The sequence below is a fragment of the Mercenaria mercenaria genome, chromosome 8 (assembly GCF_021730395.1).
Source record: "Mercenaria mercenaria strain notata chromosome 8, MADL_Memer_1, whole genome shotgun sequence".
In the NCBI taxonomy this organism is placed as follows: Eukaryota; Metazoa; Mollusca; class Bivalvia; order Venerida; family Veneridae; genus Mercenaria; species Mercenaria mercenaria.
This window is the reverse complement of record NC_069368.1, coordinates 75,759,419-75,774,066: the sequence shown is the minus strand read 5'-3', so window position 1 is coordinate 75,774,066 and position 14,648 is coordinate 75,759,419. Positions and strand designations below refer to the sequence as shown.

The 14,648-nt window shown below is 32.2% G+C and overlaps 1 long non-coding RNA gene across 1 annotated transcript; it reads left to right on the top strand.

Annotated features, from left to right (window-relative positions):
• The first annotated feature begins 9,089 nt into the window (after positions 1-9,089).
• LOC128559190 (uncharacterized) lies at positions 9,090-14,424 on the top strand. The gene is made up of 2 exons (XR_008372269.1): positions 9,090-9,493; positions 11,516-14,424. It is a non-coding gene; the product is annotated as an uncharacterized LOC128559190 (long non-coding RNA).
• Positions 14,425-14,648: the final 224 nt, after the last annotated feature.

The following is a 14,648-nucleotide window of genomic DNA, read 5'->3' as shown; positions in this document are numbered from 1 at the left end:
ATATTACTGTAAATGTACTTGGTTGCTTATTTTCTATGACTTTTAAAACATCGAGTGAGTTTGTATTAATTTTCACTCATTTATGATTTAATACAATCCTTTTTGTTTGAGAATACTTTTAAACATTTGTTATTGTTTTGGTAAAAATCTCATTCTGACAAACATTAAAAGAATAAATGATATTTGTTGGCGGCTCTGTTATTTTTCTCCAAATGTCATTTAATATTTTTTTATAGAATAACTCGATACCAAACATAATCCCCCACCAGTTTATTCAATTTACAAAACAGGGTAGATCAAAGTTGTTTTTTTTTTTTCAGCCAGCGAAATCATTTACACTCTCTATGCTAATATAGAGCGTGGTATATAAAACATGAAATTTGAAAACTTGTAATGAAAGACTTCTAACCAAGCATAATTATTTAAAGTATCAAGCTGATTGGTGTTAGATTGTCATTTATCGTCTTTGTGTGTACCTATCCTTTTATATATATTGGTTTATTTAATCGTGTAGAAGTACCAGTTGAAATTATGCTAGAAGGAACGGATGTCATTACACGTTCTAATATTCATTAAGATGGGTAAGAATGAACACTTTAAAGATGTTATTTTTGTACAGGGTTTTTTAAGATTTGAAATATGATTGTAAGTTCATTTTTCAACTTTAATTTGATAAATATTTCAAAGTCCATCGCTAATAGACAACAAAACAATCATTAATTTAAAAGGAGAATTTCGGTATGACACTTTAAAGGCAAAGACAATTTCCTATATAAGTGACCCCAACACCCTCCACCCCAACACCCACGCACATACACATGTCAGACATCTTAATCCCCAATAAACAATAAATCCTGTCTGATAACGGTCCATAAAACTCCTGTAGACTTGACATGCAGTCCATGTCAGAGGATCATAAATTTTATTGATATGTACAGATAACAGGTTATTTCCTGTGTTTTGCATTTTATTCATTAAAATGCAGCTATTTTCAGAATATATACCAACAATTATTTTAGTTGATACTATACTAATTGTCATTGCTCAGTCATGTTGAGAAATGTCATGACCAATTATATTATAACTTTTGCTGTGATAACATTTGCAAAGTAGCTATACGGTAGCTTATTATGATGAACGGAGGCTAGTCTATCAATGATCCAGTATTGTATATTGGTCCCTACCATCATTACGCAGACAGTATTATACCCTCAGACTACATACCTCGCAAACCAGAATCAGTGTCTTTAAGTTTTGTATACTACTTTAAAGCAATACAAACCCCGCTCGATAAGCTCGAGGGGGACAGCGTTGGGTCGGGAGTTCGTTCCCCGGGCGGGCGTTTAATCTCAGTGGTGATTTGATTAAATACATTGTGTCTGACATAATTCTTCATTCACTTCTGATTCATGTTGGGACCTTGTGCAGAATCCAGGTACACTGGTTAGGTAAACTGCCCGCCGTTACATAATTGAAATACCGTAAATGGCGTTAAACCCAAAACACCGTCAAAAAATGACGTTATACCCAAAACAAACAAATTAATGTATTGTTGTAAAATTATAAAATGACTTCCCACGCTCGCTTAGATTTTCTTAAATTTTAATAGAAAAGTCACAAACTAGTTTCGCCGTGAATGGTTAATCAGTGTGTCTAAATATATAACAATAAAAGAAAAGGAATTGATTCAATAGTTCTGATGTTGACGACAACGAAACAAGGGACGTAATTTCGACGTCAAACAGGGAATTTAATGAAGTTATGACATTATTTATCTATCCATATCATGTGAAATATTCCGCATGTTTAACTTCGGCTTAAAATATCAATAAAGTATGTTCCATTTGTTAATCTAGCTGATAAACTGTTTGTTTTCATTTTATAAAATGGGAATATAGTAAATTTTGGCTCTGTTGTACAGCAAATGTCTATATGACTACATACAGGTAATTTTCTTACCGATGGGTCTCTAATTTGTTAAGTGAATTGTTCTTCTAGTTCTTAATTTGTATCAGGTTTGACCTATGTAATATTCATGGCAGCCATTACATGTCATAACATAAATTACATTTTTCACATCACAGGACATGAATGAAAACATGGTCTGTGATATATTCATATTTGTGAATGAAAACATGCTTTAGCTCTAATCGAAAATTATTTCGACCTGTGTTTTTTTAAAAGATTAAGCCCAGTATTAGGAACGCATATATTTACAGCTAGCACCGCCTTTTTCAATTTTGAAAATTTCAACGCTTTGTATGTACAAGGATTCAGACATATATAGATGCATGGTCCTGTTTAACGTTTAAAGATTAGTATTCTCAAATTGTTTATACAGGCAATAATCTTTCTTGCAGGATCCTTACCCTTTAAATATTGTACTCAAATTTGTATATAATTATTTCGTAAGGAATGCTTTGACATAAAGCAACTATATCTTATAGCATGTAACCAAAATTTAATTATATCATTTTTTACTATACAATATACATAAATTATCATTTCATACATGTAAGTAATTCTTTAACACAGAACATCTATATCAAACATGTTATGAATCCAAATTATTGTATATGTATTTCTTATTGATGCATATTCTGTCAAACAATAGTTAATTCCATTAAATTGTCCTCATATTAAAGAAAATAAGTAACAAAAGTTACCCATATATTTTATCCATTTTATAATTATGAATTATGGCACTATAGAAATATATTTATCTAGTGACTTTCATATATTACTAACGTTTTACTCACTCTAGTTAAACAAAACTATCCAATATTGCATTAAAACAAGAAAACACTGAATTACGTAGCATATATCGGGGGACGTTTTTCTTATAAATATGCTGTTCCTGTGCTATATACAGTTTTAACTGGTTTGTTTTGATAAGATAGTGTAGGTTTATGAAAGACTAAAATCAAAATTCATGCAGAAAAGTAGATTATAAGCGCGAGATGTATATTTAAATTTTTGTTCGTACCTAAGATGGTCATATGCTTCTTACGTGTAAAATTGTGTCTTTTCAGTATAACGTTCTGTGTTTGTGATGAAACTGATATATATTATACGGGTAATCTTGAGATTCAAAATTGGATTTAAGAATGAATGACACATTTGATTTTAAATTTAAAGTATTGTCTGCAAAAGCAACAAGAGCTACATTCATACATAAAATTGTCATTTCCCATCTACTCAAAAAGATAAAGAAAAATCTTATGACATCCGTTTCCTTTTTATTAAGTTTAATTGGTATTTCTACGTGGATAAATTTGAAGGGTTTTCTCATTTCAGCAAGGGTGAAAATTTAAAAGTGACAAAGTAGCCGATTTAATACTTGACGCTGACAAAGCATACTGATACAAAACTGATAAAAAGTAGAGCGATACTTTAATTTAGTTTCAGCCTAGAGCGTATAAAATCACAATTTAAATTTGAAGAAATCAAAATGTAATACGTGTTTTTTCCTACTATTACTTATGATATGTTTTGTATTACTAAACCATGCCAATGTCAGAATTATATTTAGAAAACATATTGTGTGCAAAAAGTTTTGTTACTTGATGCTATTGTAATTTGTGGTCACAATTCTGGCTATAACTCAAACTAAATACTATTTAACAACAATTACAAACCACTAAAGATAACCTCTTAAAACGTGTTTTAAGATACCTATTATTCTTATAAACTTGTGTGCAATGTGTATACAGGTTGTTAGTCTGTTTGATATGTAAGTCATGTTGAGGAACATACATTGAAGACAGTGATATTTTTCTGAAGTGTACATTTTTAAATTATAGATGTTGAAAATCTCCACAAAATATTCCGAAATATGTTGTCTAATGTTATAAAATAAAACTGGTTATACAAGAATTGTAACAATACAGTACATGTAATTCGTGTATAAAAATAAAGTACAAATTCACCTCTACGAAATTAGTACAAAATTTGATCCGGGCGAAGTCTGTTCTCTTCTGGAGACAGAACGAAATAGACAGACAGTAACATAAAAACAAATTTACAAGCCACAACGATTTCGACTCTTCACTTCAAAATTTATTCAGACTATGTACATGCGTGACGGATATTGGGGGTTATGTAAAGTATCAAATTGGGGCCACAGCGATTCCTTCATCATGTCCAGGAATGTAAACCCAATATGAAATGGAATTATAGCAATGCTATATAGGACACATGGCAATATTCATGATAGTAATTCATAAAGGATATAAAACGACAAGTGACTATACGTTAAATCTGAAAAAGTAAATATTGAATTAAGTGTTAGACGGTAGATCCAGTCAAGAATGTATTTCCGAGATGCTTTGAGATACATTAATATTTCAATGATTTCTGCTTAAGTCTTTGACAGCAAATGCTTAAAACATTTACTCAAATTGACAAATTAACAACAAAAAATGTCAACTAAAGGAAAAAGTGAAATAAAATTTGAAAAGTTATCAGCAAACAGAAGCCTAAAACACCACTCACCTTTAAGCCCTATTTAGTGTTTTTACTATGTGTTTATTGCAATTGAACCTGATGGAAAGCTGCATTGTGCTTCTAAATCATTAAAAGCATAAAAAAGACGACAATTCAATTTAAAATGTAATAACATGATTAGTGGGTATTAAATGATGCACAAGTATGTAACACAGATTCTTTTTTTTGCATAAACACAAATCTCATATGACCCGTAAACGTTGGAGCCAAAACTTCCAAACATGTTAAAGACTTCATCTTTTACATCTTTGTTCGGAAAGGTTTTTCTTTCCTTTATTTCTCCTTAATTTTGCATGTTCATATGAATTAAAAAAGAGAAGATATTTACACAATCGACAAATAGACAGTTTATTTTGTATGTCAGGCACACGAATCGGAGAATCGGAACCAGATATTATGCTACTTGCAAGCATACACATTTAAGCAACACTTTCCTAACTTAAAACTTAAAAAGGAAAAGAGGTGTATATGTTAACACTGTATATTATAGGTTAGGTTGTAATTAAATGAACACTATTGCATGTTTGGTGCAATTGCACGGAATACCATTTTTTTAAACAATTATAAGCAAATTACCGGTAACCTGATAAAATTAAAATACTTTCAACAGAGAAAAGTACTATCTTTGTTTTCAGGTATTTATAAGTCCATATATTATAAACGAAACAGGTGCTTATAGTGAGTGACATGTAAAAATTAAAGTAAATGCTTCTGTGTTTTAAGTAATTAAAGTACTGCAGTTAAGGTGATAAACTACTGCTAAACGCGGGCTAACGTTAGCTGTCGTGAGCAGAAAATCCATTTCTCAAGGCTTCAAAACAATAATAGGGCCGACAGAAATGCAATAACATGTACTCTTATACGAGTTTTTCATCATTATTGTTGTGCTTTCAGCCGAAACAAATTGAACATATATTTATATATATACACTCATATTTGGTTAAATAATGCGTCCCTATATAAATTCCATATAAAATTTTGACCCACCAATCAGTTATAATAAAAGAGACCCACTTACCGGTTCCTAACACATTAGGCTATTTGCATAAGGATACCCCCCCCCCACACACACACACACCCCACCCCATAAATGGTAAAAATTTAGCTGGGTGCAAAAGACCCACTTTTCCACTTTGTGGCCCGATAATCGACTTCGGACCCAACTGTAGACTTTCATATTTAAATTAGACCCTATAATTAACCAGGTTTATAAGTTATACTTAAATGTATATTTTTTCCTACAAAACATATCTGCATGTTTTTTCTTGAATGTGAAGATAAACGTTTCTTTCAGATATAACGTTGTCTCTTGGTGACAAGTTCTGTAAATGGTTACACGTGTTTAATTAAAATTGAAAATTGGAGTTAATAATGACACATTCAATTGTGAACATCAATGATTCTTTTCAAAAAGCTTCATTTATACATAAAATCAATCATTTCCCATGAACTTGAAACGTCAAAGAGTACGAAATGACATCCGTTTTCCTCTCAAACAAATTAAATTGGTATTTCTGCATAGTTAAATACACCGCAATATGTAAAGTAATTGAACTTTCAAATAAATGATGATTTCAAATAGATCAATATTCCCCTAAATTGAGAATATCACGTTAATACACGATAGTTTAAAGTTACAATAAGGAGATAATGGATAGTTATAGTTTAATTCAGCCTGAACCCTGTCATACTAAAAAATTTAAAATGTGAACAAATAACAAATGTTACATAGTTCTACTTTTACCGATATAATACATTCAATTGATATTGCGAAACCATGATAAAACCAAACATTATGCTTAGAAAACACATCCTGTCCTAAATGGTTGCCTGAGGTAATTTTACGTAAGGTCAAATTTTTGCCGAAAACTCAAATTCACAATACAAATAATATCTATTTAGAAGCTCTTAAAATACAATAGATGCTGTATAATTTTAACAGCATAATATGGGTTGATTAAGGGTACAGGTCAAATTGATGAAAGAATAATTAAGAAAAATATTATACTTTAGATTAGAATTCCAATATTTATTACGGGTCTAAAATGTTTACGTATAACATATGACAAGTGTATGCTCAACATTGTCCATGTATTTTGTCATAAGCGTAGATGTAGGGCTTTTATACATTAAGATCATTTCTTTTTGATTTAGACAATTTTATGGCCCTTATAGGTATCACTGCGTCACACTTGAAATTTTTAAGCCAGTCTCTGTGGGTTGCTGCTATCTTCAATGGTTGCATAGTTTTTAAAAGAATGACATTTACTGATAGACAATCCAAAGCCGCCTAACAACACATGATCCAGTGTCAGTATTCAGTATTCTATCAAGCGCAGACGAGTTTTCTTACAGCCATATTTAAGTATAAACGTAGCCAGATAATATGAACATAATATTATATTTAATCCTCTACACATTCAGATATAATAGACGGTTTGGCCGCTTTGCAGTATTTGAACACTTGTAAGACTTCAGCTTATTTAAAACTTTTCTTGATTTATATATTTAGCTACATCTGAGAAATTCAAGAAAATTCTCTGCAAAATATTTAAGTATGTTTGGAAAAGTGAGTATACACATGTAGCTGAAACATCAAAGGCTTTAGATTTCTTAGTTATTTTTTTTACATTGACCGATTTTAAGTAAAGTAGCCACTATACGATTTATACATATATACCAGTCGCGGAATTTCAAAACCTGAATATATAATTCAAAAGCATCAAACCAAGAACATCAGGGCTAATTATAGGACTACATTACGTGACACATTATAAAAATTGTATATTTTAACTCAAATCGGTGTTTTACTATAAAATCTTTAGGCGTTATATTCAATGACCTTTCCTATTGGCAATGCAATGTAGCAGACAATATAAGTGACAAATCAAGTGTAAAAGTGTCAAGTGGACAATTACCTGTTCGTTATTCAACGTCAAAACTGAATGTAAAACATTTTATTGTACATGTATTCCATTAAATCTAAATGTTTTATGTAGGATTGATGGTAAATTCATTTTTGTTGAGGTCACAATAGCCTAAATAGTTTTCCCTATATATTCTATATAAAACTGACCTTTTTCAAAGAGCTACCAAACATAGCTAGACCCATTTCAGAGAACAAATCCTTACCTCATTTTAAAGAGTTATGATAAAAATGATATAAAATGAAGAGAAAAGTAGGGGTCATGTATCTTCTAAGAGAGATTTCTCTGGTCACATTTACTTACTGTAAACTGACATCAAAATCACACTGCTGTGACCTGGAAGTACTACTCATACTAAAATTGAGCTTGACTTCACAAAATACAACCTGCTCTCCCATTTTTCCTACCAAAATGTCAACAATACATCCACAATGAAATTTAAACAAAAACTAGCCTCAATTTAGAACTTTGTTGCCATGCCAAGTGAAAAATTAGTGTTCAATACCTGGCAGTCATTACGCGACTAGACCAGATGGCTCCCACGCTGGTTCCTTTAGTTTAGTTAGGCCTATAAGAAAAACTGATTTTCTGTAATAGTCTCAATTTCATTTGTATAGTACCAGTAACACATCTGCATGTAAAATAGCAAGTTTCAGCTTAATTAAATCAGTTTTCCAGGTTTTATGGCATTTTCAGTAACGCGGGTCCCTGCACCAATTTTCCTTCAAAACTGATGTCGCGACATAATTTTTAACCAGTTCTTCTAGCCAGAGCTGGTTTTTGCCCTATTTCATAAATTTTCACCATAATTTGCAAGCAAATTACACATTAACACTTTGAAATATACCAAATGTCCCCTCTGAAAGGTATAGATGGACATGATTTAGAGTGCAAATTTGCATTTTTAAAAAAAAAAAATACCCCCAAACAGTGAAAATGTGATTTTTTGGGTTTTTATAATTTTTTGCAGCAAAATTTCAATGAAATGCTCATTTTTTACCAAAATCTGACCAAACTAGTTCATTTATATCAATATCTGGACAAATCTCAATTTTTGCCCACATTTTCTTATAGGTCACAATAGCCTAAATAGTTTTCCCTATATATTCTATATAAAACTGACCTTTTTCAAAGAGCTACCAAACATAGCTAGACCCATTTCAGAGAACAAATCCTTACCTCATTTTAAAGAGTTATGATAAAACTGATATAAAATGAAGAGAAAAGTAGGGGTCATGTATCTTCTAAGAGAGATTTCTCTGGTCACATTTACTTACTGTAAACTGACATCAAAATCACACTGCTGTGACCTGGAAGTACTACTCATACTAAAATTGAGCTTGACTTCACCAAATACAACCTGCTCTCCCATTTTTCCTACCAAAATGTCAACAATACATCCACAATGAAATTTAAACAAAAACTAGCCTCAATTTAGACCTCTGTTGCCATGCCAAGTGAAAAATTAGTGTTCAATACCTGGCAGCCATTACGCGACTAGACCAGATGGCTCCCACGCTGGTTCCTTTAGTTTAGTTAGGCCTTGACATCATCCTCTTTTTAAACAGTGCTAAATTACTTATATTATTGTATCAAGAATAAAAAGTATTTAATGGTATGCGGACAAACAGTACATTTATATGAAATTTACTTAATCTGGTCCAACAAATATAGTACAATGTCTTTAGAATATAACTAATGTTATTTATGAACATTTCTTGATAGCTTGTAAGGGCAAAATTAAAACGAATATTCAGTTCTAGGCCGGATATAGTTAAACGTATGGTCAAACTAAATCCAACATGATATCTTTAGCATGGATTAGGTAGGATTACTCGAGATAACACAGAGAAAAAAGTCTATAAAAATATCACTACAGGATACTGAGATATCACATTATATTAATTAGGGAAAAAAATTTCCAATGTCTTTTATCATGCACCGTATGCTATGTTTTCCCTACTTCTGGTAAGAAGTAAACATCGAAGATTTGTGTCAAATTGTGTAGAACACCACTCTGTTCGACGAATTCCTAGTTATTGTTGAGTAAATCGCGCATGGTAAGTAAAAGAATTTACTGATTGAAGTATGTCAAACGTTCATTACTTGGTAAATGCAACATTAAATTGTATAGTTATGAAGGCTGATTGATTTTCATGGGTTTCCGCGAAATTCGCTACGACAATGTTTTATTTAAAGCATGTATTGATGCACTGACCGGTATGAAATGTAAGTGTTAGTACTAGAATTGTTAACGATTGCTTATTATAGAAATGGTCTGGTAAAATTTAACCAGTCACACGGATCATGCATAGAAAATAAAACTACGGAAGCGTATTCGCGTTTAAATAAATTCGTAAAAAATGTACTTAAATTTATCTTGCCTCCTACAAGTTTCTTGCATTTCTTTTGGTCAATAGAGGTCACGTAGAGACAGGATATATTCCATATCCTGCTAGTATATTTCAGATATGAATTTAGATAAAAACAAATAGGCTGCCACACTGCTGGCGTAATTGAATCGTATCAGATTATTTATTAGCTCCAGCGATAGTATCGTTTCCGAGAGTAAATTTAGTGTTTTCTTGCCGATTTCATTCTACTTAAGTTGAGGCTTATGAAGTTTGACAAAAGTTAGCCGTAAAAGCGGAATAACTCTGTATGGGATACACAGACGTTGAAATCTTGTTTTTAGTGAAATCATCGTGAAATAAAGGAACTGACATATTCATTACTCGGCAGTTTGTTGTAGGATCATTTAATCTACGTGCAAGATAAATGATTTAACAGGAAACGGGATGAAAGCCGTAGTATCAAGACATTTGTGACATCGTGAAATCTGGTGACTTTCGAAGCGGTGGAACAAGAAGTTTTTCTAGTGTTTCTGATCTAAACCAGTTCATAACCTGTATAAATGAGCTTTTGTGTTTTGTGATTTAACCAAAACTCAGGTCATTGTGCATTTTATGACTGGTGTAAACAACTGTAAACAACGCATGATGACCAAACAAATGATTGTAGGATTCCAGTCTGCACTGTAAGAAGCTTTGTTAATTTACAAAATGTGTTGATTATAGCATGTAAGTAAAGGGTAGTCGGCAAGATAAAATCGTTACACAGCTTGTTGGTGACAGGATACGGGATATACGCTGTCTCGAAAATCCATATCAGGCTCGAGCTCCGCTCGAGCCTGATATGGATTTTCGAGATAGCGTATATCCCGTATCCTGTCACCAACAAGCGGTGTAACTAATAATATTTTGTACTTATAAGTAATAAAGGAATATTTCTTTCAAAAGTACTGACAATTTATTTAAACATCATTGTTATGCATTGGATTATGTTTTGTTATTTTCTGATCAAAATTCATGATTGCTGTCCGTGCCATGTGTGCTACTAGACGAAACAAGTTTTTTTACTGTTGAAAGTGTTGCTAGTGTTGCTACACTATTTATCTGGCGCTTACTGGATTTACCATGAGGTAAAGATCTTATTATTTGGATTTGTAACAGTTGCGTTTTACAAAATTGTTTTGAATACTTCAGTATACTAGTGCATATAATTTCCGGATACATATTACAAATCAACAGCTACGTTTCCCTTTTCAGTGCTAAGGTGAAATGTTAATTTGCGACATGAAAGACTTATGTAAAACAGCAACGTTGTGTATAATTATGTTCATGCATTTTAGTAGTTTATTCTATTTCATGGCTAATCGTTGTATACTTATCTAAACATTCAGAAGAATGGTAGCAGAAAAATGCAATCGCGCTTTATTTATTACCAATTTAATTGTAATATTCAATTGTGTAGTATATCTGATTGAAAGAAGGATATTGTATTTTTAAATCACCGTCTTTATTTTTCTGCATTAAAACATAACACTAGATACCTGTGTGTCATGGTATCTCCTCTGTAATCCAAACATCTTTGATATAAGTACAAAAAAGAATGAATTATAAAAGGGACCATAGTGAATACTTTTGCATTAACCCTTTTATAACTATAGACTGTCATTGGTCACTATATATGTAAAAAATCAATTAATCTTCACATTCATTGCTCTTTTTATAAAATTGCAGGCGAACAATATATGTTACACCAGGCAGCATTGTCCACTACAGAAAAATTACTACCACCCGAATCTACTTCGAGCTGCAAGGGTACCTCTAATGTAGCTAAAATGTTTTCTGTAGACTTGAGACCGTACATGAATTAACAGCAGTTGGTGCAAGATATCGTCAAATTTGTATCACGAATTTCAAAATGTCAAGATCCGATTCAACATCAAACACCTCAAAATAATGTAAAACGTAGATAAGGTAAACCAACATAAGAATCATCTGTAGAGGCATTTTTGAAAACCATGCATTATTTCGAAAACACTGAAAGGGAACAAATAACTGTGTCAGATCTTGTTAAGAAATTATTAAATGATAAATATTTTAGATCCAAGGCAAAAGTTTTTGTAAATAAACACAGTTCACATGTTGACATTGAAAGAGTTGGTATTAAATCATTTGTACGTTTGTACAAAGATAAAACAAATGGAACATTATACACATTAAGGTACTGAAAAGTTACTACGAAGGCAACAACAAGCACATCGGTGGTGAAGATACAGACCCTACCTCCAACAGAGGTAGATGCAAAGTTTCATAGTTTAAGAGTGTACTGTCATTAAAGTACAAAAATATATTGGATGGAAAACAAACCCTCTTCACTGGGAATGGTGATAAAAATGGTGATAAACTTGTTCCTTTGCACAGGCTGCTCTAATGGGATGGCTGTAGATGTTATAGGAATGGAATCGAACCATTAACTTTACTGACGTTCATAATCTTGAGCGAGTGATGAATTTTTTTTCACTTCCTGAATTTGCAATTAACATGCTTTAAAGAACCATGTCTTATTTCTAAGGACAGCAGACCAACTTCACAATAAAGCATTACATTACAGTATATCGTAGAGTTTTGTCCTCGCAGTGCTTTTATTTTTGTGCATTACGACGTTGTGTGCATTTGCTGTTAGCTGAAAATTTTAACATTTTACTGTGGTGACCTCTTCTATATTTACTGTAGCACAGACACTGGAATTCTTTTCCTTTATGTTTCTTTTAATATACTGTTGTAAAAATTATAACATTTGTTACATTTAGTACGATTTTCAAGGAAATAGTTTAAACATATAGCATGTACGTTTTATTGATGGGTGGGGTAAATATATATTGTAAATTAATACATTTATTTGTAAATATCTTACAACATAGTTCAGTATCAGCTTTAATTTATATGACATTTGATATGATTAAAGCCCCTGATGGAAGAAATAAACCAACGTATAGGTTTAAGCGAATGTATATTATCTAATGAATGAACCTCTTGAATCGTCTGAATCATTCAATTTCAATGAGCCCAACCGCTTAGCTCAGTAGTGAGAGCGTTCGTCTACAGATCGCGGGGTCGCAAATTCGATCCCCGGGCGGGGCGTATGTTCTCCGTGACGATTTGATAAAAGACATTGTGTCTGAAATCATTCGTCCTCCACCTCTGATAATTCATATGGGGAAGTTGGCAGTTACTTGCGGATATCAGGTTTGTACTGGTACAAAATCCAGGAACACTGGTTAGGTTAACTGCCCGCCGTACATGACTGAAATACTGTTGAAAAACTGCGTTAAACACAAAACAAACAAACAAACAATTTCAATGAAGGTGCCCTTCATGATCTCATTTTTTTATTACATTTTCCAATGGGAATTTTTTGAGGACTTTTTTTCTAAAATGCTCTGATATCTAAAGATTGTAAAACAATAAAAACATTTTATGATGGAATTTGTTTCACCATTTGACATAATCTAAGGTAATATGACCGGACTATTCAGAGGCTTTCGGCATTTCTGAAACATGTCTTGATTACAATCATAATAGTTGTATAGATGGTATCATTTGTCAGAGATACATGATGTCCTGAATATCTACTTTATGTAGGTAACGTTATTATATGGTTCATGTTTGCTCATTATAAATATTCAGTACTCTCTTATGACTCTATTTTAACTGTGTTCAGTTATTTTCTGTGGTATTTTCTTACTTTTTATGTTATACACTTCCGATATCTATTTCTATATATATTTCATTACATCAAACTTTTGATCGTTTTGTGAAGTTTCGTTACATTGTGACCCGTGCAAAATCGAGGTTTAGATTGCGTGCGACCTTCAGCAAGAATACAGTCGTCAATATAAGTGAATCGCGCCATCAATGTCTGTAAAATTCCGTCTGTTCAGTCCAAGTAACTTCATTATTCTCTTCAAATGCCGTAGACTGATGCAAACGTCAAAGTCCTTATTTAAAACATGCCGAATTTCCTAGTATTTCAACCCTTTTCAAACAATTCACCGATTAGCACTTCCCTATAACCGACTTCAGTTATGAAAAATGGCATCTCTTTCACGTTTACTCATTGGTCAGCTAACACGTGCGCAGGTGTTTATTAACACGTTCGCACGAAGTAGCTAACACATGCGCACGTGATAAATAATACTTCATATGTCCCCTCTATGCCACCGTATTATACCCCCTTAGTAATTAAAAATGATTTTCTAATGACACTAGCGGTAATACTGATTTGCACTGGGTATAAACATTTCAACATTTTGAGGCCCTGCAAGGAAGAATTCATTTGCAAGGTTTTTTTTTTTTTGTTATAATTTCATGGTACTGCATTTTAACGAGAAAATAGTAGTTGTCGCAACAATGCACTGAATAGTAAATTTCTGTTTGAAAAAGGATGATCATATCATTTCATTTATTTTTATTGGTGGTGAAACAACATTTTGTACCTTGCAACTATTAATGGCGGGAAACATTTATCTCTAAGCGAGTCTCAAAGTACTGATTAGTCCCGAGTAAAACCGTCTGAGAAAGATAAATATAGCCGTCAAGTTTCAAGGCTATATTATGCAAGAACCTAAACAAAAAAAAAACAACTAAGAAATACTAAGTTAAAACAGGCCACAATTATGACAAAAGGCAAGACCTAAGAAATACTAAGTTAAAACAGGCCACAATTATGACAAAATGCAAGACAAAAAGTTATGGTTCTTAATCTATTAACTTATCATTGTGATTATAAACAAGTGTACAAAGTTTTAAAGCTGCATCTCTTACAGTTATTTAAAGCAAGAAATTCCTAGTACCAAAATGGCTATTA